The sequence below is a fragment of the Muntiacus reevesi genome, chromosome 1 (assembly GCF_963930625.1).
Source record: "Muntiacus reevesi chromosome 1, mMunRee1.1, whole genome shotgun sequence".
NCBI lineage: Eukaryota > Metazoa > Chordata > Mammalia > Artiodactyla > Cervidae > Muntiacus > Muntiacus reevesi.
The window spans coordinates 202,778,803-202,805,509 of NC_089249.1; the positions used below are offsets into that span (position 1 = coordinate 202,778,803).

Sequence of the window (26,707 nt, forward strand, 5' to 3'; positions counted from 1 at the left end):
ACTTACTCCTTTTATAAAAACACATCTGTGAATACATCTGGTCTACACTTACTCCGTACTTGTATGACTGAACAAGATGGGAGAAAAAAAATTGATTTCCACAGCATCCTCATCTCAGTGGCAACCTCTATCTTTCTAGTTGGTCAGGTCAAAATATCTGGAGTCATTTTTGACTCCTGTCTTTCTTCTACATACCTCATTCAGTCCATCAGCAAATCATGTTGATTCTCTTCAGAGAAAAACCACCATTTAGCTACTTTTTACCACCTGTACTGGTGCTGATTCAATCCAAGCCATCATCATTTCCTCTATGGATTAATAGATTCCCAGCTTCTTGTATTGCCATCCTGTGGTATTTTTAGCATATTATCTCCTACTATTCTTCCTCTTACTCAGTGCCCAAAAGCCATACTAATCTTTTCCTTATTCTCAGAATAATTCAGGTATAAGCCAGGACCTTTGTTCTAAATTGTTCCTGTGCCTGGAATGCCTTCTCCCCATCTAGCCACATAGCTCATGACCTCAGGATGGATGACGTATAAATTTTTAAAATAATTTGTATTGGAGTATAGTTGGTTTACAATGTGTGTGTTAGTTTTAGGTAAATAGCATAGTGAATCAGTTATACATATGTATGTGTATATATATTCTTTTCCCATAGAGGTCATTACAGATTATTAAGTAGGTCATTACAGAGATTTGAAGTCTTTATCAGTTATCTCTGATTCCCTGGTGGCTCAGATGATAAAGCATCTGCCTGCAATACGGGAGACTTGGGTTTGATCCCCGGGTAGGGAAGATCCTCTGAAGAAGGAAATGGTAACCCACTCCAGTATTCTTGCCTAGAAAATTCCATGGATGGAGGAGCCTGGTGGGCTACAGTCCCTGGGGTCACAGAGTCGTACACAACTGAGTGACTTCACTTTCACTTTCAATGTGTATATCTCCATCCCAATCTGGCATTTAAATTACCATAACAAAGAAAGTGGGACCTTATGAACTCCTTAAAGGAAAGATGACAAAAACATGAGGATGGTCAATTTAGCTAGGAGGAGTGAAAAGTAAAGCCACAAGAGCAAAACTTGGCATGAGAATCTATGACAAAAAATCCAGAAAATAGAACATTCTATCATACCCCTGCAAGGATCTGTCTAATTGGCGAGTATTGAGAAAAACATAGATGGATCCAGGAGAGTTTCACAGTCTGATTCTGATGGTTTTAAATATTTGAATCATACAACTTACCACCTTCACATTTCATGCTCTCTATAAAAATATTTAGTCATTTATAGGGAAGTAACTTTTACTTGGTACATAATTGACTAGTAACTTTAAAGCGAAGAGCTGATTGATTAGAAAAGACCCTATTGCTAGGAAAGACAGAGGGCAGGAGGAGAAGCGGGTGACAGAGGATGAGATGGTTGGATGGCATCACTGATTCAATGGATATGAGTTTGAGCAAGCTCTGGGAGATGGTGAAGGACAGGGAAGCCTGGCGTGCTGCAGTCCATGGGGTCGCAAAAAGTCAGACAAGACTAAGCAACTGAACAACAACAATAAGTAACTTCAATGTCAATGCCCCTGTATTAAGTTTTTTGATTCACTGCTTCAACAGGCAACTGTTGTTACAATTGAGCATCCCAGATACTCGCTGACAGGCAAAGAATGTGGAGATCACTGATGTAAATATGTTGGACTTGACATTGTACATATTATTTGTAATTAGTAAGCTGCATTTTGGCATCAGTGTCAGTGAATTTATTTTGATTCAAGAAGATTCTTCATCAATGTACTGACTTAACATTGGCATTAATGGATATAATGCGATTCAGTTATGGTAACTCCCGAAGTAAAAGCCCCTTTGCACGGTTCTTTGTGTATTGGCACCCATTAGTGTCTTCTGCCTCACCCCACACCATGACTTATTTCCATTTCCAAATGTGAAGAAAATCTCAAGAAAGGGCTTGAGATGTCAGACTGGCACATACTCTGTTGAATTTGTAATTTGTTCCAGCAGAAAATAATCATACAGCAAAATGACACTTAGAAATCATCTCTTTGGTCATGCTTAGGCTAACACAGTGTTTTTGCATGTAAGATAAAGATGGAAGGGGAACACAAATGATTCCAAATTTCCACCTAACAATAGCCATTATTTTATCTAACTACTCAAAGACTAGTTTCCTTCTGATTTCCCTCCTGGTTATACCCTGGAAAGAATTTTAAACCTTCTAGATGAACATTTTTGCCACTAAAAACATCTGTTTTAATATAAATACTCTTCTCAAGTTTTTATTACACAGCTAATTGAGAAGTTGGGAGAGGGAACAATTTCATTATCTCAAAAAATTTCATTATCTCAAAGACTCATTCAATTAGAAGATATTTGAGTGGCCACTGCATGTAAACCATTCTGCTAAGTTTATAAAGGATATGCCAATATTAGAAATGGCCTCTGCACACAAAACATATTACAAAACAGAATTATAGAGAGGCATTTAATGAAGAGGTAGAAAGTATGAAAGTCATACAGAAACTTACATATTCAATGATTATAATACTGAAGAGGAAGAGAACGCTCTGACCAGTGGTATTAGAGAAGACTTTAGAGGTTCCCTGGTGGCTCAAACGTAAGGAATCTGCCTGCGATGTGGGAGACCCCAGGTTCGAGAAGGAAAGGGCAGCCCACACCAGTATTCTAGCCTGGGAAATCCCATGGACAGAGGAGCATGGAGACCTACAGTTGAGGGGGTGGCAAAAGAGCTGAACTTGATTTAGTGACTAAGCAACAACAAAAAGGAATACGGCACCCTAACCTAGCTGACAGCTGTCCAGCGCAGGATAAAACTGCACTCTCACTGAAGTAGCCACCGTGAGTCTATGATGCCCTAGACCCTGAATAAGGCTAAGAAGTGTCAGAACTGTGAGGATGTTCCCGGGCTCACCGCCTTGCCTGCATTTTAGGTCTTTACCAGAACACCCAGAACAGATGAGTCTTCATTTTCTTCACAGAATTGTTAGATTTTTATCAAGAAAACCACCTGAAAAAAAAGTCAAAGTGCTTCTGCAAGTTAAACAGAAATTACAACAACAACAACAAAAAGCATAAGCTAAATAAAGCTTTATCTCTGCCTGAGGACTGGGTAAAATCTTTGGAGATGCAAGGGAAGCTATGTTTGGGGTATTCCTCATATTGCTTTTTGGGTAGTCAAACCTCACTGTACCAAACATCCAAGTTCCATTTTGTTTTGAGAATGGAACAGTATAGAAATAATACTGGACTTAGAGCAAGGAGTCTTAAGTTTAAAGTCTTAAATTTCATCTCTGTTACTAATTAGTTGTAGATATTTGGCCAAGGCTCTTACTTTGATTCTCCTTAGTTCTCTTATTTTTCAAAAGAAAGGAGGCTGACCAAGTAGTTTCCATGTGCTTATTATGCACTGTCATTTTGGTGGTGGGGGATTGGTTACGGGGGTACAAAAGATCACACTCAAATGTTTCAGAATAACACCCAACATAGTTGTCTGTGAAATCAAAAGGTATAGAAGATTTTGGTAGGAACTCAATAATCACCTATGTATCTTCTAGATTATGATAAAAGAAAGAAATATGTATAGAGATATTAAAACAGAAGTAATGATTAGCAGAAACCTCTCACAGAAGTGACAGAAAAGGCTGACTTGGGGAAATATAGAGAAATGAGGGCAAAGATGCATGACTGTGTTGGTGCAGCCTGAGGACACTGTGTGTCCAATTTTTGGTTTATTTTCCATGGAAGCAGCCAGTATGTGTTTGGGAACAATGAGTTAATGCAGTTCAACTAAAAGCACATTCGGGAGACTTTAATATAATATAAAGCAGAATGAATAAGGGAATTGTTTGGAAATAGGAAAAATTGTGGGCCCTGAACCAAAGTGACAAGGGAGGGTACTCTGTGTGAAGCAGATCTTTCAGTTTAGGAATCTGGAATCTCACCAAAATGGAAAAGTCGATGAATAGCTGTGATTAAACAATGAAGTTAGACAATAAATTTAGGAATATATTAACAAATTGGGTCCAATGTAAGAGCTAAAAGTACATACTTCTGACCCCTTTACACTGTAGGGAAACAGTAGTGAGAGCTTAGGCAGCTTGTACATGCAGGCTCAGTCGTGTCCGACCCTCTGAGACCCCATGGACAACAGCCCACCAGGCTCCTCTGTCCATGGAACTTTCCAGGCAAGAATACTGGAGTGTGTTGCCATTTCCTTCTCCAGGTGATCTACCTGACTTAGGGATCAAACTCACGTCTCCTGCGTCTCCTACACTGCAGGCGGATTCTTTACCACTGCGCCACCTGGAAAGCCAAGACACCTTATACTTAACCAGCTTTTCTTGACTTACTACAAAGTTAATGAGTAAGGTTCCCAGGGAGAGTCTTTGGTAGTCCTGTCATCTCCGCCAATTTGTCAGATGCCTCCAAGGGCAAGAAGTTGCTCCAAGGAAGAGCAAAGAGTCATATAATGGATGGAGTTTAGTGAACTCCACAGAAACACTAAAAAGCAACCTCATTTTACATGAATACCTTAAAATTGCCCCATAATCAGAATTTTCTATGGAAAGGAAGAGATGAAGGGCCATCGACCTACATGGCTTGTTTTTTTGTTTGTTTTTTATTAGCATTAGATACAGGCTAAGAGCTACTACCAATTCTTCTATAAATATACAAACATTGTTGATAGAACTTTACAAACTGGTTCTAAATGTCAAAGTTGTTATTAGTCAGCAACTGTTCTTCCTGCAAAGTGAATTTATTCTTTCAAAGCCATGAACACAAAGTTCAGATTTAAAGGCAAACCCAAACAACCATCACAAAAAAACAACAGATTTTTAAATAAATTCAATTGTTCTGAGGCATTTGCATCTGTTGACTCAGTAGTAGCAAAATAATGGACTTCTTCCAGATGAATGAGCTACAGAAAACAAGTTCTGTTCACAGCATATGCAGGAAATCACTGTGCACAGTGTAAAGAAAAGAAAAAAGAAACTGTTCTTGCAAACTAATGCATGCAAAGGAGAAACTATACATGAATCCCTGATGTTCCAAAATAAAGATATTCCTCTGAGGCAGCTACCCAGAGAAGCATACTTTCTTAAACTTAACACAAAGGCAGCAACAAAAGAAGGAAAAAGAAAATTGTGTTTTCTATCAAGCATGCTTATTTGGTAATCTACCCAGTTTTTCCCTCTCTTCTCATGGTAAATGACTTTGGACTTAACTTTCTAGACCCCGCAAATTATTTGGGAGAATTCTGGAAAAAGCCCTTGCCATGGAAACTTTCTCAGAGTTGATTCTAGATGAAGACTCAGGCATAAGCAGAATTAAACATCATATATGCATAATGTTAAATATGAAGTCAATGAATAGCAGACAAGACTTTCATCTGTTTTCCAAATCAAGTAAAATCTTTGAACTGTTTTCTAAATTCTCAACATGTGTCACAGAAGTAGGTTTGCTCCTAAAACACGCCTAGAGCAAGTAAAGATCATTTCAAAACCACCACCTTTATTCCCAAACACAAAATAGACGGCCAGTGAAGAACTGGAACAATAAACAAACTTCACCTCCAGGCCTGGCTCAGCCACTGTATAATTGGGTGCAAATTTCATACCCTCTGTGGATGTTAATTTCTCTATGTAAAATGAACATTATCCTTACTTGAGGACAGGAAAGAATATATGCAAAATTCCTGGCATGTTTCTGACAGAGCCTATGTACCTAAAGATAATTGCTAGTAATACTATTAGATAAGACTATCTAGCAGTTTATCAGCTAATGATGGAAATACTTTAAAATGTAAAAATGTCTCAAGTGCCAAGTCAGTTGTTTTCTAAATCTTCCTTAACATATCACTGTATTAATTTGGCAAACCTCTTAAACTTCTCTTTCTCTGGAGTCTGAAAAGAGGCAAAGAGATTACTGCTAGAGTCATCCTGTACTGTTAGAAACCCTCCTGACTTTCTAACTCACTTCCCTAATCAACCAGAAAAATGAAAATGCTTATAAAGAGATTGTGTTAGGGGAAGCATAGGACTGAAACCGCCCACCCTGGCCATTCACCACAGTAACTATTTGCATGAGTTGTGTTTTATGACAGGAGGTCCTGGTAAGGAACACGGAACTAACAAGCCACCAACAACCGGAAGAGTTCCGGAAAGATCAAAAGGAGACACCATGTGTCCGACCACCTCCCAGAAGCCTTCTCTCTGGCATCCATCTTGGCTAAACAAGGTGTTCACACCAGGAAGGACTCTGAGTAGAATGATTGGCTAAAGACAACCCAGAAACTAATCCCACCATCATAAAATCCAAGACTGTGAGCCACATGGCAGAGTAGTTCTCCTGGGTTCCATTACCCTCTGCTCTCCACCAGGTACCCTTTCCCAATAAACCTCTTGCTTTGTCAGCACATATGGCTCCTCAGACAATTCAATTCTGAGTATTATCTGGGTGTTAGACAAGAGCCCAGTTTTGGGCCCTAGAAGGTGTCCCCCTTCCCGCAACAATTGGACACTCTCATCAGATATTTAATAACAGTAAGAAAAATGACAAGTTCTCAAGAGGATTAAAGATGGAAATTTAGGAAAAGAAGAGAGGAGATACAAGAGTACTACACAAATATAGGCCTGAGATGTCCCAACAATAATAAATCAGAAGAAGAATATTTTAGTACAGTGGAAATTGTGCTACTGAAATGCGTCCAAGTTTGTGGATGAAAGTTGAGCTCCAAAGGCTATTTTAAAAGTCATACGGCTTATTCCTTTATGCTGAGAATCATTTTTTTTCTTCATTTTCAGCTGCTCTCCATACCACCCTGAAATCAAATATCTGATGAAACTCAGGCCAGTGGACATATATTCACAAAACTACTGCTCTAATTATTTCAACATAACAAGAGAATCTCTAAAATTTATGTTGCTTCCAAAAGGTGAGAAAATTAAAAACCAGATGCAGCTATTTCATATAGAAGACTAAGTTCTATTTTGAATCTCAAAAGAAGAGATTTTGAATAAGAAAGAAGAGAATACCAAAAGAAGCCACATTCAACAAAATCCAAAAGCTATTTATTATCCCACTGAATGCAAAATTATTTCTAAATGAAAATCTGTTTTTTATTTGGTCACTGACTCCTATCTGAAAAAAAATTCTGTATTTTCTCAACATGCTTAAAAAAAAATTGGACAGGCAGAGGGGAATTAATACATACCTTAAAAGCATGGTCATATTTCAGTCTGATACATAAGGGACAGAGTAACTTATTCACTGGAAAAAATTCTTCATAACCTCTGGCAAATATGCAGATTAATAAATATAACATGTGCTAACCTCTAGGCCTAATATTTAGAAATGAGTGTCTGATTTGTAGAAATATGGATTTCCTTGTAAATTATTATTTATTATTATTTCCTTGTAAAAAAATTTCTTTTTTCTAATGTGGCTCAGATTCTACATTTAATTAACAAATATAGCTATATGCATGAACTTTAAAGTTAAAATTCACTAAACTATTAATCCATCTTGAGACATTCTTCTCTCTTGTAAAATCCACCTGGCATACACACTCATTCACTGATGCAAATAAAATTGTTTTGTGTTGATACTTGTTTTCAGAATTGTTTCATCTCTTAAGAACTTGTTAACATTCTGTGGTATTCCTTAGGTAGAATCAGGAATTCCTAATTTACAGAGTAGTTGTGGTAGGAAGGAAAATGCCCCTCCAAAGATATTCACATCAAGTTCCTGAAACTTGTGAATGTTACCTTATTTGGATAAAAGGCCTTTGCAAAGGAACTAAGTTAAAAATTTGGAGATGAGGTCAACCTGGATTATCTGGCTGAGTCCTGTATTAGTCAGAGTTCTCTAGTGAAACAGAACCAATAGAAAACAGAGACAGAGAGAGACAGAGATAGACACTGACTGATGAATTTTGAAGAATTAGCTCATGCAATTGTTGTTGCTGTTCAGTTGCCCAGTTATGTCTGACTCTTTGCAACCCCACGGACTGCAGCACACCAGGCCTCTCTGTCTCTCTACACCTTCTGAAGCATGCCCAGGTCCATGCCCATTGCATTGGGAATGCTGTCCAGACATCTCATCCTCTGACACTCTCTTCTCTTCTGCCATCAATCTTTCCCAGCATCAGGGACTCTTCCAATGAGTCTCCTGTTCGCATCAGATGACCAAAATACTGGAGCTTCACTGGTAAGTCTAAAATCCATACGGTAGGTCTAGAAATTTACCTAAGAGGTCCTGCAGTTTTGAGTCTCATACTTGTAGTGCAGGCCAGTAGACTGGAAATGCTGGCAATTTTTTTACGTTAGTCTTAAAGTAGAATTTCTTCTTTTCCTAGCAACCTCCAGTTTATCTCTGAGGCTTTCAACTAATGGCAAAAGGACCACCCACATTATTAAGGATAATGTTCTTAACTGATTATAAATAAATGTTAATTAAATCTACAAAATATTTGTGCAGAAATACCTAAACTAGCATTTGTCCAAACACTGAGCATCAGAGCCTAGCCAGGTTGACATTTAAAATGAAACCTCACAGGCCCTCAGTCCAAAGACAAGTATTCTTATAAGAGACACAGAAAAGAACAGATAGAGAGGAGAAGGCCAGATGAACACAAAGCAGAGAAATGTGGCCTCAGGCCAAAGGGCTGGCAACAACCAGAAACTAGAAGAGACAACAGATTCTCTCCTAGAGCCCCACAGGGAGAACAGCCATATTGACACCTTGATTTTGGAAGTCTGGCCTCCAAAGCTGAAAAGTTTCTGTTTTAAGGCACTAGCACAAGAAACTAATGTATTAGCTATAAATAAAAATTAATATCTACCTCAATCAGTCAATAACTTCCTCTAATATTATTTTATGATATGGGGGCTTTCCAGGTGGCAGTGGGTAAAGAACCTACCTGCAATGCAGGAGACACAAGCGATATGGGTTTGATTCCTGGGTTGGGAAGATCCCCTGGAGGAGGGTATGGCAACCCACTCCAGTATTCTTGCATGGAGAACCCTGAAGAGGGAGGAGCCTGGCGGGCTACAGTCCATGGATGGCAAACAGTTGGACACGATTAAAGCAACAGAGCACAGCTGAGCACAATCTAAACTTCTTCGAATATTATTTTATGATATAATGATATGAATTTTTGTCATCCCATGTCCATTTTTCATCTACCCATACATAAAATATAATTAACCAATGCAACATTTTTAAGACAGTGAGCATCTTGACATCTGGATTCTCTAATAAAATATAATTTGATCAACAAAAACAGGTTGCTGAATATAGTGTTAATATGGGAAGAAGATAATCAGAAATTGAGGGTTCTGTCTTAAGTCATGAAAGGTGATGGAAAAGAAGGTATATTAACAGGAGTCCTTCCATGGTACTGAAATAGAGTAAACAAGGGCTATTCACTAAGGTTTAGTTGCCTGCTGAATGAATGTAATGTAGAAAAATTATAAATCAAATAAATTAAAGTATGAATCAACCTATTCTTTGTGGGGCTTCCCTGGTAGTTCAGCTGGTAAAGAATCTGCCTGCAATGCAGGAGACCTGGGTTCAGTCCCTGGGTTGGGAAAATCTCCTGGAGGAGCACATGGCAATCCACTTCAGTATTCTTAACTGGAGAATGCCTATAGACAGAGGAGCCTGGTGGGCTACAGTCCAAGGGGTCACAACTGAGTGACTAAGCACAATCTTTGGGACTGGGAATTAGGAAAACAAAGGTACATCTGACAAGGAAGTTGAGCAGAGATGCGTGTGTATACATGTGCAGATGGAGGCAGCAGAGGGGCAAAGCTGGAGGAGTAGATAAAGAGGGAAACAGACATAAATGATTAAGACTGATGTTTCAAATATGTTGAATTTGAGGGGTTTTAGACAGACACCTTGGTTTTCATTGACAGTTAATAAGATAGATAGAAAAGAGAAAACTCCCTAAGAATCATAGGTGATTCTGCCACTAGTCTTTTTATATTTACCTTAAAAGTTATCATCATTTAACAAATGCAAAAGCTTAATGTTATTTCTTTTGTTATCAGCTCTGAAAATGAATCAACAACATATTGACCAGAGATGTATTAATACACCTTTTGTTAACCAAACGTTATTGACCAGAGTGTTTCAATATTCACGTACATAACAAATTGCCAGCCACAGGCATTAGTTGCTGTAAAAATCCCCCAGTCAATAATGACCTATAATATTAATGACAAACATTAGTATCATTGGCTGATTGATAAATATTTTCCTTTCAAAGGTAACCCATTATGCTTTCTGTACTTTTATACTGAGTCATCCAAAGGAAGAAAAACATTTTATTTCAGAAAACAATGATACCAATAAGAACAATTACTGTGTCATTAGCATGCATCCTAATTGTAGTTTGGAAGCTACTTGGTAATAATTTACTACACGTAAAATATTTTCACAAACAGCTTCAGAAATAATTTCATTTTAGATAGTCTAAGAACTTAAGCTTCCCCATAATTTCAGGTGGCTTCCTTTAAAAGAAATACCAATATCAAACACATACATGGTGCTTCCATGCAACAAGCATTGTTCTATGTGCTTGGTGTATACTGGCTTATGTGGTCCTCTGAACAATACTGTATGTAAAGCAGATACAACTATTCCTAGTATATGTTGCATGAGGACAGTGAATCTCAGAAAAGGTAAGTGTCTTGCTCCTGCCAACTAGAGATAGGATAGGAACAAGCCAGGACTTTATTCATGATCCAAATCACTAAACTCTACTACTTCATGGATTCTGTTTCACTTAGGAGAATGTGATAGGTGTGGAATGACTTGGTTTCCTTTTTAATTGATGTGGAAACAAGTTGTAAAACAAAAAGATTAATTATGAAAGTCAAGTTTTCCTTTATTGTTTGCATGTGTAATCAGGAAAAAGTCATTTCTTGATTCCTTTTGAAATTCTTCTTCTTTCTTTAACCAAAAAAAGAAAAAAAAAAGGAAGATGGGAACTATCATAAGAAGCACATTTTAAACTGAACTGAATACTGAGCTGTCAAACTCATTGCTCTGTTTTTAATTTTTTGTTTAATTTTAAACTTTTATTTCTGATGAACCAAAACTTTCTTTAACCAGCTGAGTCAGTTTCAGTGCCAAATTGATGCCATCAGATATTTTTTGGGTCAATGACTTAGAGCCAACTCAGAGAAGTTAGATGCGCCAGAGAAAAGAAATTACAGTATGAGGTTTCAAAGCATGTCACACAAACCTCATTCCTTAGATAGGGCATTACAGGCATTCCCCCTCTACCAAGGAGAGGTTTAATGAGCAGCAAATTCCAGGCAATAAGAACACTTACAAGCTCAAAAGGGAAAGAGAACCAACATCAGTTCTCATCTCCCTTCCAAGTCTTTCCACCAGCATCGTTTTGATCAGTTGCTAAAATGACAGCTCTGCAGGGAAGGGATGAAAGCACCACCGTCATCACTCTGCATGAGCTCCGACACTGACTACATCATCTCTTCAGAATGCCCGAGAGCCTCACTGGCACCCTGCTTGGAAAATTGAGTCCACTCCCAACCCAGTGTTTCTGGTGGCGGCGGCTGCTGCCGTGCAACTAATTCCCTATTCAGAATATTCTTCGGGATGTGGAGGGAACACACCGGAGCTCTCAGGGTACTTGCGTCTTCTCATCTTCTCATTCTCTGCCCTTGAAGATGCTATTTGATTCCATGAAAATAACTAAGAAAGCTCATCTAAGGAACGGGTGAAGGAACTCTTACATCTTTTCTAGTAGTTCATCAAAAAAGCCAAGGATTTAAGATGCTCTCCAGTTTTTCTCAAGCCTTCTTTCTAAATCAATTAATGAAAACCTCAGCTCACAAGGAAAAATCCATACTCTGTGGTATTAACGGATCTGTTTAGACATCACAGCCACATACCCCAAACTATAGAATGGAAATAATGACCTTATCTTTATAACACTTTGTAGACTGCCACATGTCCATAGCTAACAATGACCATTTTGACAGGGGCCAAATACTAAGACTGAGCGGAAGAGAAAAGGCTATGTCAAAATTATACAACTGTTTGTCAAATAGGATTATGCAATTCACATTAGAAGCAGCCACTGAGGATCTGCTCAAGAAGCAGGTCAGAGCCCAGGGTTCACTTCACTCTCTCATCATAAATCCTCACAAATGACAGAAGAGGAGACCCACAGGCTGACACACTTCTAGTACGGTGAAGAGCAGTCGTGTCAAACTGGAGCAGCTGGCAGCCCTCCACCGCGACACGCACCTGGAATGAGTTAACAGCCAGCATGCTTGCCCACTCGCATCTTCAGACTCCAGCCATCCCCTTGGAGCAGTGAATGCCCCGGATGAAAGACCACATTCACTAGGAACAGAAAGTCCCCAGACTCAGAGGCAAACTCCTGGTATACCCCCCCAGCAGCACATCCTACTTCTCACACAATCACTGGGGTCTGGCTGCAGTAGAACACTTCGGCAGTCACATAATACCAACAGCTAACATTTATTAATAATAAACACTTCATTATTCTCATAACATTAAAAGCTAATACTTATTGAGTGCTGCTACTGTTGTGCAGTCACTTAATCATGTCTGACTCTTTGCAACCCCATGGACTGCAGCATGCCAGGTCTCCCTGTCCCTCACCATTTCCTAAAGTTTGCCCAACTTCATGTCCATTGCATCCATGATGCCAACCAGCCATCTCATCCTCTAATGCCTCTTTCTCCTTCTGTCATCAATCTTTCCCAGCATAAGGGACTTTTCCAGTGAGTTGTCTGTTCATATCAGATGACCAAAAAATACTGGAGCTTTAGCTTCAGCATCTGTCCTGCCAATGAATATTCAGGGTTAATTTCCTTTAAGATTGACTGGTTGAGTGCTAAGGACGGGGTATGTGGTAGGCTGTCTTCCAAAACTTTTAAACATTTAATTCTCACAAGCCACTTAATTGTGGCTCAATTAAAGTCACTTTTTAAAAAATAAAAAGCCACTTTTTTAGCCACTTAATTAGAGCCACTCACAAAACCTTATATGTAAGGGCTATAATGGCTTACATTTTAAAGATAAGGAAACTGAGTTGCAGAAATGTGAAGTCATTAGTCACATCCCCAGCTCTGGGGCTCTGGACTTTGTATCCTTAAATCACTTCATTAGACTTTTTCATGAGCTAACAAAGAATCTCAATTACAAAGGTGAGTGCAAAGACAGCTGAGGAAAGCCAATGCCACGAAAAACAGGTAATACATATTAATATATCTGGAAACAAAGTTAATAGAAGAAACTGCTTAAAAATTTAGATTAAATATAATTAATGTCATCAGGGATATAAAAGCCTATAACATCCACAAAGAGTCAATTAGTTTTCCAAGAAATGATAAAAATGATCACTGACATTTAAATTGCAATGGATAAGTGAACTCCCTGGCAGTCCAGGGGTTAGGATTTGGTGCTTCCACTGCAGGCGGGATGGTTTGGTCCCTGGTTGGGGAACTAAGATCCTGCAAACCACACAGAGCAACAAACAAACAAAAAACAGCAATAGATAAGCTGAATCAGAGTAACTTACAGCTGAAGAACAAACTACAACAGCTGAGGAATTCTCAGTTAAAAATACAGAGACATAGAAAGAATGAAAGAAAAGCCAAACAGTATGGAAGACTGATTCTAATATTTGGCAATAAGCTTTCCAGAAACAGAGAATAAGCAAATAAAGCAATGTAAAGCAATAACAGGACAAAATGTCCTAACACTGAGGAAAGGTTCAGGTTTAAGTTTTCAGATTTAGAAGTTCCAATGAATGCTTAGTAAAACAAATTAAACAAACATATCTTAACACATCATGCATAAGCTTTCCAGAGTTTTAAACATTAGTATTTCACTGCTTTTGATCACCTTGAAGTTATCATAACTAAAACATATCTAAAACTGGGCTCACCTAATCTAAATAGGTTCATCTCATCTTAATTTCACCATATCTATCACCAATATGAATATTCTTCCAATCACCCAGGCTTTCAATGAATGCCTTCCTTACTTTTTCTATTTTCTGACTGCTATACACTGACGTATGTCCTCTGCAAATTTATATGTTGAAGCTCTCACTCCAAAGTGTGATGATATGTGGAAATGGGGCATTTGGGTGGTAATAAGGGCTAGACCAAGTCATGAGGCTTAGGCCTTCATGATGGGTTAATGCCCTTATCAGAAGAAATACCAAGAGTTTGCTCTCTCTCTCCACCACATAAGGACACAGTGAGAAGGTGTAACCCAGGAAAAGAGTTCTCACCAGAACCTGACCATGCTGGTACCCTAGTCTCAGTCTTCCAGCCTCCAGCACTGTGAAAAAAATAAATTTTTGCTGTTTACACCAAGTCTATGGGTATTTTGCTGTGGCAGCCCAAGCTAAGAAATTGACCATACTTATTTTTCATTCTACTTGGGTCTTTCAGTTATAAAGAACAGAGACTCACTCACGTCAGGACTCATTATAAAGACACATGTGGCATTATAAAAGTGAGGGGATCATATGGAAGTTCACAATCACGAGGTATCACCAGCCTGGTCTCACCATTAGGAACTGGAAGACAGTTCTGGAACCAAGTGAGTAACTATGGCTCTGATAATCATAAAAACAAGGAATGATCTTTATTTTTAACATATTCAGTTCCATATTATGAATTCCTTCTATAAATCTGCCTACTTGGGCTTCCTACCACAGACTCACTAATTTTTACCTTTCATTCTGTGCAGCTTTGTTAGGGGAAGCACATTGACTGAAACCGCCCACCCTGACCAGGCACCATAGTAACTATTTGCATGAGTTGTTTTACGACAGGAGGTCCTGGTAAGGAACACAGAACTAATAAGCCATCACCAACCAGAAGAATTTGGGAAAGATCGAAAGGAGACACCACATGTCCGACCACCTCCCAGAATCCTCACTGGCATCCATCTTGGCTGAACAAGGCATGCACCACCAGGAAGGACTCTGAGTCAGAATGATTGTTTAAAGACAACCCGGAAACTAATCCCATCACCATAAACCCGAGACTGCAAGCCGCATGGCAGAGCAGTTCTCCTGGGTTCCCTTATCACACTGCTCTCCGCTCGGGCACTCTTTTCCAATAAAATCTCTTGCTTTGTCCGCACATGTGTCTCCTCAGATAATTCATTTCTGAGTGTTACACAAGAGCCCAGTTTCGGGCCCTGGAAGGGGTTCCCCCTTTCCTGCAACAGCTTCTGCTTAACTACAGTTCTTGCTTTCCTTGAATTTCTGTGGTTTTGGCCCTTACTTTGTCTTTGCCCTCATTGTCTATACCATTCATGTGTTACTGCAAATCAATTACATCTCCTAGTTTTTATTTTATTTACTTCTCAGATGGTAAACAATCTGCCTGCAATGCAGGAGACCCAGGTTTGATCTCTGGGTCAGAAGATCCCCTGGAGAAGAGAATGGCAGCCCACTCCAGTATTCTTGCCTGGAGAATCCCAAGGATAGAGGAGCCTGGCAGGCTATAGTCCACGGGTAGCAAAGAGTTGGACACAACTGAGTAACTAACACTTTCACTTTCTGTAATTCCAGTCCCCTTTATGTGACTGTGTCTTATAAATAGCAGCTATTTTCCTTTTTCCAACAAATTCTGTTTTAATTGCTCAATTTAAGGAGAATGTCTCTACACGGGAATACATAAATTGCTGAACACCTCCAATCATGCTATATCACTTTCCTCTGAACTTATAACATTTATCACCATACAAGTGATTTACTAGTTAATTGTGCAACGCTGTCCAGCTCACCCATTCACTAGCTGTTTTTCACAATTATTAACTTTTTACATCGTTTACTTGCCATGGTTTATATCTTTTTGTCTCTCCCAGGCATTCTTTCTAGCATCAGAGCCTTTTCCATTACTTAAAGTGATGGGTTTGTTGATTCGAGTCTATTTTTCTCAGTCTCATGTAGCTTTGAGACAATTTAAGTGCTTCTGTTTTCCACTTGTGAAATAGGGGCAGCAAAGAATAATCAGAGTCTGTAGATATTAGCTGATTACTTTCAAGTAGATTAAGATGTAGAAAGCAATAGCTAAAGACATAGGCTCCATTTGAAAACTGGAAAAAAAAAATTCCAAGATTGGTTTCAATTTTTCTTGACAGGACAGAAGTCTGTTTTCCTTTTGACTAAAATCCCTGTTTATTTTCTCTCAGACCAGAAAAGTTCTAAAATAAAAATAGTTATTATTGGTGGTGAACTGGTGTGAGCGGAGGCATGGGAGCAATGCTTCATCTCAAAATATTTCTTAGAACTATTTTTATTAATCATCATTCCAAAAGGGAAATATCTACAATGGCTATTATATGGTGAATAGCTATACGGTTAATAGAGGGAAAAAGAATCTGGTTGACAACCCGACTTCCCACTTTCTCTGAGAACTGCATTCCCACATCGGGGTTAATGCACCGGAGTCATGGTTGCACTCACAACTCCTCACTGGAGCGTGACTGCATGGTTTCTAGAAGCAAGTTTGGCTAATCAGACTTCTCTCTCTTGTGATGAGAGATTTGGGTGAGAGGGGGTCCCAGTACTTCTGTGTATGAGAGTACACCATGCAGAGAGGAAGCTGGGGAAGTGACCGTCTGTGGCAGTGTGAACTGAGAGTGCCTGTAAACTCATCTACCGAGAGAGAAAAAAGATAACACAGATACCCCTAGAAAAGCCAAGAGGAGGCAGAGTATAGTTCTTGGCTTTCTCAGCTCTAATGCTTTCAGTATATTACACTTTTGTTTCTAAAACCTAATGCACACAGTTGTCATTCTCAATTCTACTCCAAATTTGCTCTGTCATTTCAATGTATGGCATCTATTTTTATGCCACTTGTCACCTCCTCTGGCAGCTCTAATTCTACAATTGATTTACAAACTCATTCACAATTTACTTCAACTTGTTTTTCCCCCTTAGATTCTTCAAAATGCTTCATCAGTTTTGCATTTCATCTGCCTTGATCTCTGCTCCTTGTGTGTGTGCACTCAATTGTATCAGATTCTTTGCAACTCCATGGATTACAGTCCACAGGACTGAGGAATTTTCCAGGCAAGAATACTGGAGTGGGCTGTCATTTCCTTCTCCATGAATATGCCTTAAATGCTACCTCTCTTTTTGCCCATAAGAATGTCTCTTCAAATGCCTGACTGTGGCTTCTCACCCTAGGTAGTTAAGATTTCCTTCACCTCAGAAAATGTCCCTCCCCACTCCCACCCAGGTATTTATGACTCCATATGATAGTTTTCTAAATCATTCTTTTGGGCCACATTATATACATCCATGTGGTATGAGTTTCTGGTATTTAATGATCACACTGTGAATACTTCAGGCTCACTGTGGGCTCCCAGTATATTGAGTAAGAAATGTTCCCTTTCTTCTCAAAAATATGTTTTTCTGGGATTAGGAAAGGAAAATAGGCTAGAAAGAATAATAATTTTGTAGGATCTTAAAGATAGATGTACAGTATCTCAAGAAGTTTAGTTTCTTTCAAAAAAATTCTACAGTGATTTAATAACTAAACTTATTGCTTTTGGTGATTTTAAATTATATTCCTTATACTTCACTTACAGAAGCAACATATGAACATATCTTTACCCTAAAAACAAATTCAACATATACACACTACTGTATGTAAAACAGATAACCAATAAGAACTCACTGTATAGATAGCACAGGGACCTCTATTCAGAACTCTGTAATAACCTATATGGGAACAGACTCTAAAAGAGTGTATATATGTATAACTGACTCATGTGCTGTACTGCAGAAGCTAATGTAACACTGCACATCAATTACATGCCAATAAAAAAATAATAAAAAAAGAATGAACACCAGCACTCCCACTCCCTCTTAGCTAGGTGTATATTAAGAATCTCTGTTTCTTGATACTAAAGTACAACATGGGAGGTATCAACTTTGATTTCTACTTTGCTTCTTGTATTGCAACTAAAATAAAGTTTGCATAAAGCAAAAAAAAAATTCAAATAATTCAGACTTGTACAGAATATAATATGAGGCTTTCCTTCATGCAGTACACAACCACCTTCCCCTTCCACCAAGGAGATCGATGTAAGAGTTTCATGTACATTGTTCAAGACTTTTTATAGAAGATTTACTTGTAAATATGAATAATTTCTGTATCAATATTTTGTTAACAAAAAATGATCATGCTTTATAGAACTCTAAAATTGATTGTCCTCTGTTTAAGAATATTTTATATTTATCTTTCTATAATAAGTAAAACATGTAAATATACCATATTCTTTGCTATAACTATATTAACAGTCCAAAGACAGATGTGTAACAATTTACACAGCCATGTTGCTATTGCAGCAATTCTACAGTGAAAAAAGAAAAATTGTGATTTCATTTGCCAGCTGAGTTCGGTGACCATCTTACCAGTTGGTTTTCCTTAAACCTTGATATGTCTCACTTGCCTATTTATATCAACAGACAAATGTCAATATTGGAAATGAGTCTATTTACATAAGCTAACTTACAATTCTCATTCCTTTGTCAGTGAAGACAGGTCCTTATCTAGAATTTGAATCCAAATATGTGTGATTGTAGTGTCCATGTTTCTTTCATTTTTATCAGGTTTCCAGCTTTTATGCATATTTTGTTTTTATTTTTGCTCCTAAATGTCAGTGCTTATAAAATCTTCTATAATGGGTAAAGTTGTATCTATAACTAACTATTGTGTACTAGTCATTTAAATTATTATTTCTTTAGAAATTTGCTGGTATTTCAAAAAAGCAGACAGTTAAATCAAGATTATGCAACATAACAAAAAATTGGTATTCTTTGTGTGGACAGAACACTAGGCTTTCCGTTAGCTGGCAGATGGTATCATTTACAAATTCCCCTTTTAACAATAATATATTGTTTGGAAAGATCACAAATGAAATGTAAATTATTTTTAAACAAGAAAACATAACAAATGGAAGCTAATTTGAATTATTCTTACGAAAGCTTTTAAAAAGAAATAATAGAAGATAACTGACATGCAACTGGCAGCACTTGAACAACACTGGAAAGGGATACACAGGCCAAAAGAGCCACACCCAGAAACAATCCAACTACAGCTGCATTTTCATTCCTCTCTTGGAATATCTACACAAGGACTAGACACCAGGTGGCTTAGCAGTAATATTCTGGTTCTTAGTGCTCAAACATCAAGGAGATATAGCTCACACATCATACTCATAAAAGATTCTCTTATGTGCCTTTTAAGGGCTGAAAAAACACTCTTAAGATACTAATACAAGGCTCTACTTTAAACTGCCCCCGGCAAGGCATTCACAAAAATACAAACCATAGAGGAATTTTACTACCCAACCAAGAGGGCAAAGGGATGACAAGTTTATTCCTTCATTGTACCAACTTTATGGTGCGGAAGAACTTTATTTCCTACTATCTGCGAATTGACATGGGAAGGACACAGTTACTGACATTCTCAACTAATGACATGGGAAAATGTTCAGGAAATGTTCTATCACTCATTGATTGTTGGTCATCGAAGAGAATCACCCAAGTAGGCATTAACTAATGAGTGCATCAAACAGCATTTTATCAGGACATTTACAAAGCAAATTCTAGTGGAGTTTATCCTCCCACTTTTCTAAGCAAATTTATCCTGTTATTCCTTTGATCGTGCCTCTTTTAATTAAAATATGTATGCATGCACATATATATGTATATGTATACATATATATATTCTGTGTATGTGTATATGTATACATATATATATATATATATATATATATATATAGTGTCAGAACACCTTGAAAGGTTTTTCCCAGAAGTCTACTTAGACTTCCTAATTTAGAGGAGCTGCTACATGCTGGCCTTTGGCTTTGGACACCATGTAAGGGAACATCTGAGAATGATTTCTTGTTCCTTTTCATGGCATGTGCCAGCTATCTGTCGGCAAAGTGTAAAGGGACACAGCTTTAATGAACTATTTTATTTTATAAGAGCAGATTTGTACTACGCAAGTATGTTCCCAGCTGACATAAAGAGGAGTTCCAGTCTCTGTCAATAAAATAATTTAAAAAAATATATCTTCTTGAAGTGAAAATTTCCTGCCAATCGTGAAAACCAAAACTCTCAACTCTGGCCAAATAAATGCCATACCCTATCATTTATTTAGAAACTTCACATCAAGTTCTAAAGTGACAGTTTAAAAATGTATTAATATATCTCATGACTCAGGGCCAAATTATACATATCAGTTATGTAACCACTATCCCATCTTTCCTCCTGCAACTTTGGTAAAGGAGAAAAGAAGAGGACTGAAAACTGGGTTTTGCTCACAATCCAAATCCTGGTATCTGTGCTCATCATCTCATATATTAGAAGGGGACTTAGAAAGAGAAGAACTTGGACAAAGTTTACATAACAAGATCAAAGAAGAAGAAAAATAGAGGAGAAGAAAGGGTAGGATCCAATCTGGACATGGGATGTTTGTTTCCTGACCGAAGGTGAGAGTTCACCTAGAGACAAGTAGAGACATAAACCTGTCCACCCAATTATGCCTCTTACCCAATCTGTGCTCCATACTTTTGAAGGGATATAAGAACTGCTTCTGCTGAAATAATACAGTGCTCAATTTCCAGAGGCACATACTGAAAATCATAAACTGAAAAATAAAATAGGGACAAGGAATTACAAAGTACACAGAAAGAGTCTCCAAGGGGCAGGAATACAGGAAGTACATGTCTGTGTGCTTAGTCGCTCAGTCGTGCCTGACTCTCTGCAACCCCACGGACTGTGGCCCACCAGGCTCCTCTGTCCATCAGATTCTCCAGGCAAGAATACTGTGCTACATATTTCACTTCATATTTTAAAAGATACTTGACTTTTTCACTTTTTCATCCTCCTTCTTTGTTTTTTTTTTTCTTTGCTTCCTCCTTTTTAAAAGCCAGATGTATGCAAAGCAGATGAGGTTATACTTTATTTTTACTTAAGAAAGAAAAAGGATGGAGACTCCTAGAGTTGCAAGTTAAACAAAAACCTGAAAATAAACTCTATTCAATAATTGCAAAAAGGAAAACATTATATTAAAAACTGAATTTGTGAAAGTAGTTAAAATATGTACATATATAATACAATTATAGGTTATAGGCAAACACAACATCATTTTAAGGGACTTGAGTATCCATGGACTTTGCTATCCTGGAGTGGGAAGGGGTGTCCTGGGACCAATACCCTTCAAGGGTACTGAGAAATGACTGTATTTAATTTGTAATTAGAGTGCATTTATAAGATGTTGTGGTTAGAGGTTCCTGTCTAGTTTATCTTCATATCATAGTAAGAACTCACATGGTACTTTACATGCAGTAGGGGAAAGAAAAATATTTGTTGGATGAATGAGTCATTACTATTCCTAAACGTAGTTAGATCTCAAAGAAGAAATATCAAAAGGTGAGTTGAGTTAAAGTTATATGAATACATTCTTGGATATATAAGCATCTTACAATGGTCATTGACAAAATTAAAAACACTTTCTCTTTTATTTTTATTATCCTGAGGTTTTTGCAGAATCAGATCTCATAGCTTCGCAAATATACTTTCAAATTTGACTTATTTATCCTTCTCACATTTACATAAGATATGGGAAAACATGTGCCCACTGAAACAAGATAGAAGAAATAGTACTATTTAAAAATATTTTTATTTTTTCAAATTTTATAATTAATGTATTAATTTAACAATTACATAATTAAAATCTAATCTCTTCCATATAGATAACAACTGAATACATTGAACTTATTTATAACTAACTTGCTACCAATTAAGATGTCACCAAAAGTCTGATTTTTCTAGATAACCATTTTAATAGTAAATTTAAAAATTGATTCTAATTTCATGCAGAGGTCACAGAGAAAATAATTTGTTGATGTTTAGATCTTCATTCATCTGAGAAGTCTGTCCCGACTAGCTTCCCTGCTCTTGCAATGAGGATGGTAAGGTGCCATCTAATTGCATCTTTTACTAGATGGTAAGTTCATTCAAGTCAGGAAATACATCATATTTAATACTGTGTGTCCAGGCACAGCTTCCCACAAAAGTAGTTGGTCAACAGTCATTTGGGACAATTCCAAGACTAAATCTATTAGTCTATAAGTTTAAAGTCAAAACGAAAACATCAAGTTTTGAAGTACCTGAAAAAGCAAGACAGTTCTAGAAAAACATCTATTTCTGTTTTACTGACTATGCCAAAGCCTTTGACTGTGTGGATCACAATAAACTGTGGAAAATTCTGAAAGAGATGGGAATACCAGACCACCTGACCTGCTTCTTGAGAAACCTGTATGCAGGTCAGGAAGCAATAGTTAGAACTGGACATGGAACAACAGACTGGTTCCAAATAGGAAAAGGAGTACGTCAAGCCTGTATATTGTCACCCTGCTTATCTAACTCATATGCAGAGTACAACATGCGAAATGCTGGGCTGGAGGAAGCACAAGCTGGAATCAAGATTGCTGGGAGAAATATCAATAACCTCAGATATGCAGATGCCACTGTCCTTATGGCAGAAAGTGAAGAAAAACTAAAGAGCCTCTTAATGAAAGTGAAGGAGGAGAGTGAAAAAGCTGGCTTAAAGCTCAACATTCAGAAAACTAAGATCATGGCAACCAGTCCCATCACTTCATGGCAAATAGATGGGGAAACAGTGGAAACAGTGGCTGACTTTATTGTGGGGGCTCCAACATCACTGTAGATGGTGACTGCAGCCAGGAAAAAAGATGCTTGCTCCTTGGAAGGAAAGTTATGACCAACCTAGACAGCATATTAAAAAGCAGAGACATTACTTTGCCAACAAAGGTCCGTCTAGTCAAGGTTATGGTTTTTCTAGTAGTCATGTATGTATGTGAGAGTTGGACTATAACGAAAGCTGAGCATAGAAGAATTGATGCTTTTGAACTATGGTGTTAGAGAAGACTCTTGAGAGTCCCTTGGACTGCAAGGAGCTCCAACCAGTCCATCCTAAAGGAGATCAGTCCTGGGTGTTCATTGGAAGGACTGATGTTGAAGCTGAAACTCCAATACTTTGGCCACCTGATGCGAAGAGTTGACTCATTTGAAAAGACCCTGATGTTGGGAAAGATTGAAGGTGGGAGGAGAAGGGGATGACAGAGGATGAGATGGTTGGATGGCATCACCAACTCGATGGACAGGGGTTTGGGTGGACTCCGGGATTTGGCGATGGACAGGGAGGCCTGGCGTGCTGCGGTTCATGGTATCGCAGAGTCGGACACGACTGAGCGACTGAATTGAACTGAATTGAATAACTAAACAATTTTTAATTTTGTTTTTTCATGATGATATCCCTCCCATCTCCTCAAACTGCAACCATTTATTTTAGCATATACTAAAAGAATAGCACAGCACACGTGGCATTTAATTATTAGTCAGTTTAATTTTTGTCATGGATAATGCAGTTCACCTTCACTATAAGCCCCATTGCTTCCTAACCTTCGAAAAGATTAGGACACAGAAATTCAAGTTCTAAATGCAGGATCATTTCTACTTAAACGTAATTTGATAATAATAAAATGGCCTCCCTGGGCAGTACTTTTTCCCCTGTAATGAGGTAATTTTAAAGATGTTAGTATAATGACAGGAGTTATAATAGTTGCTCCCCACTCTCTAGCCTTACTGATCATAGTAGAATTGGGACCGCTGCTTACAAAATGTACAGAAAAGTAGACTGAAGTCAAAATAAATGAGACAAGGTTGTCAAGAACCAGCACAGATAGACATTTGATGAAAGTTAATTTGCTTCACTCCTTGACCTGCCACAGAGCACAGAGCATTTTCCACAGCAAGAAGTTTGAAGCACACTTGGCTCAGACAGTAAAGCATCTGTCTACAACACGGGAGACCCGGGTTCAATCCCTGGGTCGGGAGGATCCCCTGGAAAAGGAAATGGCAACCCACTCCAGTACTCTTGCCTGGAAAATCCCATGGACAGAGGAGCCTGGTAGGCTAGAGTCCATGGGGTCACAGAGTCAGACATGCCTGAGGGACTTAACTTTCACTTCACTTGGCAGGGTTGAGAACTGTGACCCACTCTGAGCATGCACATGCATAAGAGTAACATTTTCTGTCTCAGAAGACTTGCCTGATTGAGCAGGACCCAGGCTGAGGCAAACTAAGGAGCATTCCCATATCCTTGGCTGGTAATGGTACTCACAGAGCCTTGGCATTACCATCTCCTCCCATGGAGAGTACCACCTTCTCTCCACCAGGGAAGTCTTCAGGTACCCAGACAGAACTGATTGGTACTCCTTTCACATGGATACGCTCAGGACTAATTTCATCCTGCACATTCCTGGCAACCAGCAGAAAGCAAACTTCCTGGATCAAATCACTCATTCTGACTCGACTTTCATCTCCAGTTGACTCTTTGCAAATTTTCTAACTTTCCACGCCTCCAAACATTTTCACGTGTCCTCTAAAATCCCATATCTATGATCACCAAACCTTCCTCAACTCTGAATTTCTCTTTATTTCTTTTACCTTGCTATACCCAAATTTGAGCACAATTTTTTTGTTTTGTATTTTTTTTTTCCTTTAAACCAGCCTCTACTAGTGAACGCCTTTCAATTTTCTTTTATACTCTGTGTGCCTTGGGGCCAGGAGGTGGGAATGTGTGTTCTTGACCCATTTTCATATTTGTAATACAATTAATCCCATTAAAAACTCTAATTCCTTATGCCAACCAACTATGTCATACATTAAACTTTCTCACTAGGGTCATTCATCAAACTCAGGTGATTCATTGACAACATTGATATCTCCTCTGTCATCCTTTTGGGTGATCAACATCCTGTAAATGACCCATCTAATACTCTGATGTCTTAATTCCTTGACTTCATCACTTCTAACAACCTTTCCTTAATCTCCTCCTTAGGCTCCCCCAATATCTCAATCCTAGTTTTCAACTGAGAATACTCTACCTCCTTTCATTTTGTATACAAGTATCTTACTCTGACTACATCCTTCTACCCTTTTCATTCACTCACACACACAACTCAAAAATTCTACTACCTCATAATCACTGTCACTGACCCATCTACTTTTTTCACTGCTCATCACCATTCTCTCAACTTCTCATTATTTCCTTTGTTGTTCTTGTCTGTTCACTTAATCATGTTCTGACTCTTTGTGACCCTATGGACTGTAGCCCTCCAGGCTCCTCAGTTCATGGGATTCTCCAGGCAAGAATATTGGAGTAGGTTGCCATTTCCCTCTCCAGGAGATCTTTCCAACCCAGGGATCAACTCAGGTCTCTTGCACCTCTTACATTAAGGGCAGATTCTTTACCACTGTGTCACCAGGGAAGCCCACTTATTTCCTCATCTGACTTTTATTCCATGATCCATCATTATAGTTGCTGCCTTATAAATAATTCCAACTTCTTGGCCACCCTAGAAAAACCTTGACCCAATTTTCTGCCATATGCCATAGATACCATATATCTAAGCATCTAATATTGCTGGAAGAAATCACACAATGGGCTGACTGCTTCCAAATCAGATTCACAGCAGCCAATATCAGATGGCTCTCAAAAGTACTAGGAAGTCCTTTTGTTTTATAATAACATCAATTTCCTGCTCTCCAGAAAGATTATTTGACACATTTTCTTCTCCCTTAAACTGTCCCATTCCTTCCCTTACTCATTCTTGGCTCATGATTATACCTTTTACTTTATTGAGAAAATAGAAGCTATTAGGTGAGGACTCCCCGCCTTCCTATCACTGAATCTACAAACCTCCCTGCATTTGTACCAATCCTCTCTGCCTTTCCTCCTGTCACTATGGAGGAGGAGTTTCTTTCCTTACTAAAGGCCAACTTTTCCTCTTCCAACTCTTCTCAACTTCTAACTCTGAACTGCACCCTGCCTTCTCTCCTCTGGGATTTTGCAAGATACTATCTCTGTCTCGTAACTTGAATTTCTCTTTTCTATTAGGTCAGTCTCATTAGTATGCACAAACTCAGTTAACAACTTTTTATCTTTAAAAAATATACATTTCCTTTGACCTCATCTTCTCTCCAGCAACCATTTTTCTTGTCCCTATTTCAAAGCAAAAGCCTTTAAAAGATTTGGCTTAACTTTCTTTCTGTCCTCTTTTTCTCCTACCAATCATGCTTCAGTACACTTCAATCTGACATCTGTCTACCACACTTCTGAAATTCCTCATCAAGGTCACCTACAAACTCTGTGCTGTTAAGTTCAATGACAGTGTCTCTAGATTCATTTTTTAGCCACAGATGACCTCCTGTCTCCTTCTCAAAATATCCAATTATGTTGTTCTCCAAGTTACCATATCCTGCTGATTTTTATCCTTCTTTCTCAGTAACTCCTTGGGCTTATTTCCTTGTTCTTTCTTCTCTACTTGACTTCTAAGCAATGAATTCCTTGGCATCAGTCTAGTTCAGATTTTCTTGATCTATATTGTCTGCTTGAAGCAAACTTATCTGATCCTGGGCCTATAACTGCCACTGAAAATGTATACATTCTAGCATATGTATAACATTTTTAACTCTGATCTATAATCTATGCTATTGACTCAATTCAGTGTATACCTGCCATCTCCATA

At 38.3% G+C, this 26,707-nt stretch overlaps 1 protein-coding gene and 1 long non-coding RNA gene across 2 annotated transcripts in view; one reads left to right on the top strand and one right to left on the bottom strand.

Moving 5' to 3' along the window:
* The window catches only part of CHSY3 (chondroitin sulfate synthase 3), a 279,511-nt gene that overhangs the window by 127,713 nt on the left and 125,091 nt on the right, over positions 1–26,707 (bottom strand). The window lies entirely within an intron of this gene.
* LOC136167080 (uncharacterized) lies at positions 8,026–15,190 on the top strand. Its single transcript, XR_010663053.1, has 3 exons — positions 8,026–8,242; positions 14,506–14,656; positions 14,807–15,190. It is a non-coding gene; the product is annotated as an uncharacterized lncRNA (long non-coding RNA).